The sequence below is a fragment of the Odontomachus brunneus genome, unplaced genomic scaffold (assembly GCF_010583005.1).
Source record: "Odontomachus brunneus isolate Ranch 3 - 2012 unplaced genomic scaffold, Obru_v1 Obru_scaffold_319, whole genome shotgun sequence".
Taxonomy (NCBI): Eukaryota; Metazoa; Arthropoda; class Insecta; order Hymenoptera; family Formicidae; genus Odontomachus; species Odontomachus brunneus.
The window spans coordinates 41,320-44,407 of NW_022639769.1; positions in this window are offsets into that span (position 1 = coordinate 41,320).

Here is a 3,088-nt window from a genome sequence, read left to right on the forward strand (position 1 = left end):
GCGCGGCGAAGGGAAGAACAAGCGCCGCGCGGTCAAAAGTTCTGCCGCTAATTAATATTCCGGAATTATTGCGATTTCGACAAAGTGAAAATACGTCTGTCCGAACTTATTTGAAATTGAGAAAACTGGATAATAAAACAAGGACTCACTGTTATTGTATGAGCAGAAAAATGAGTCCCTCTGATTCTGCTGAAACTGTTGCTTCCTTTCTGTCGGATAATGATGGTTTTCCAAATGGTCAAGGCAGATGTGATTGGAATTGCCCACAATGTGAATGGAAGTAATAATAGTTGTACTGACTCGTAACGATTCTGATTCTCGAGGTAATAATCACGGAAATGATATTCGTGGTGATAGACGTCGTAAATGACAATGAAACAATAATAAATGCTACTCGTAATGAATGCTACTCGTAATGAATGCTACTCGTAGGCATCGTAATGACAATGAGACAATAATGAATGCTACTCGTAGGCGTCGGTAATGACAATGAGACAATAATGAATGCTACTCGTAATGAATGCTACTCGTAGGCGTCGTAATGACAATGAGATAATAATGAATGCAAGAAATCATACGGATCGGGCTTTTTGTAGGTTCGAAAAATGGGAAATTTCGGGGATGACGGTTACTGGATTCGTTAGAGATGTCTTGCTTAGTAACGATGATGAAGCTCGGATTGGTGAGAAAAAATAGAAATTCGGGAAATGTTCGATCAGGCCATATATGGGCATGCGTAATTGTAGGTGGTGTGATTCATGATTCTCTCGTAAGGCTCGAGATCTACGTGTTCTTTTCGTGTAATTGACTTTTGTAACCCGGTCGAATAAGTAATCGGTCTTTACGCAATGTAAGGTACGTGAAGCCCTACGGGACGTAACACCCCCGGCCTCAGACAAATGTTGGGGGCACCAACATTTGTAAGTGGAACGTATTAAAGTTCGAGATTTGAATTTACAATTAAGGTGAGACGTGAGTGAGTGTGTGTATTTGTGTGAGATACATTGTCGGTTCGCTTTTTTGAATTTTGTTTTCCTTCGGTATTTTCTGTGAATTGTTGTTGAATTAGTTACCTCGGCTTCAGGTTAAGAGAGGTCTAACGCTTGAAATCCTGTAGATTAAATATTGAATATATTATGAATTACTAGGTAGCACTTCGAGGAGCTTGGCAGACTTGTTTATTCTAAAATAAGAATATGACAATCGGTTGTCTATGTAAGAATTTATATTTTAGAAGGAGGAAGAAAAAGGCAACCTCCAAATCCCCTTCCTTATTTTTCTTCGTCCTTCCGTGTTTTTTCTCAAAAGAAAAAATTTATTCATGTTTTTATATATGTATATATTATAACCCTTTTCTAAAAAAAAAAATTTTTTTTTCTATATATATATATATATATATTTAGCTATATTTTATCTATTGTATATATATTTTTTTATTTTATATATTTTTTGTTTGATAATAAGAAGTACAATGATTGAGAATTCTATGGTACGTTAGTGGCATGCCAGAAAACTTCTTATTATCATTATCTTTTCTAAGAATACACAAAGGTAAGGTAGTATATATTGCGACGGTACTCGCGAGCGGAACTTCTCGCGAGCGACGGCAAACAGTCGCCTGTTCGCCTCGTCGTCAAATTACCGTCGGCTCCCGGACGCACCACTAAGATTTTCGCGAGAGTTGGGCGCCAGGTACGGAAAGGCCGCACCACCTCGATAAACGCGAGAATAATAATTGATCACAAAAGGTGCGCGTCCCGAAACCGTCGGGACCGGTAGCTCGTTTTAAATTAAAGTCGGAGACGGGATGGGTTAGGAGGCGAAATCACGAAACTCGGGAACGGTAATAAAGAAACGTTTATTCAGGGACTCTCGCACGTCCCGTTAAGTAATACACGCGAGACGATACGATTCGCGCGACGGTACACGAGACCCGAGGACGACTTCCTCGGGCGAGCCTTCCTTTTCCGCGCGACCACTCCGCGAACGAGACACGGTACTATACGGTATGCGGTACAAATAAACTCGGAGCAGATGGTTGATCTTACAGATACGGCGACAGCCCTTGCGTCGGCGGCGGTGTCAGCGGTGACGGTAACGGCGGCGGTCCTCCTTACGGCTCTCTCTCTCTCTCCTCTCTCTCTCGCCTTCTCCCGGTCCTCTCTCTCGCTCTGCTCCCGCTCTCCCGGTCCTCTCTCTCGCTCTGCTCACGCTCTCCCGCTCCTCTCTCTCGCTCTGCTCACGCTCTCCCGCTCCGCTCACTCCGTCTCTCACTTCACTCTCTCTCTCTCTCTCCTTCCTCGCACTCTCTCACTCCGCTCTCTCTCTGCTCTCTCCCTCCGCTCTCTCTCTCTCTACTTCCTCTCTCTCTCCTTCACACTTTAGCTGACACTATCGATACGGTAATTAGGCGGATGTCTGAACGCGGCGGTAGTCGCGGTAAGGCTGACAGCTGATCGGCTCTGGGAGGATCACGTATCCTCGTGGATCCTCCCTCGTCGCTACCCCCCTCGTCCTGGGGTGGTCGGTAGTCGGGAATCGGCAGATTTCGGTACCATTGTCTCGAGACGCTTTTCGTCTCGAGACATTGTTGACATCGGGAGTTCGCTTGGTTGTCTCTCCCGGCTCTCCCGTTTTTTCCTGCCGGGTTTCTCGTGACGGCTGCTTCGCTGAAAGTAAATACAGCTGATCCGTCTAAACGCGATACTGTATTGTAACTATAATACTTTCTCAGCAATAGAATATTTTCTATTGCTGAGCGCTCGATAATTCGCGATAATAATTTTCCGTCGCCAAAGTACGAGAGTGCGATTCACCTGAGCAGAGCTTCGCTCGTTGTCGTCCTCTGCATCCTCCCTCGATGTCCTCCGCTCCTCGTCCTGGTGACCGGCAAGGGGCGTCGAGGGGCACAAAATTCGGGACGCGCTGACCTTCGCATCTGCTCCGCTCGCAAAAATCGCTTCTTCGCTTTGCTCTAAATTTTGCACAACAAACAATCCGACGGAACGCGATATTCGGCAAGGTCTCGAAAACCGTTAGCGACACGGCACGCGATAAACATTCGATACTCTAATCGACACGGGATTCT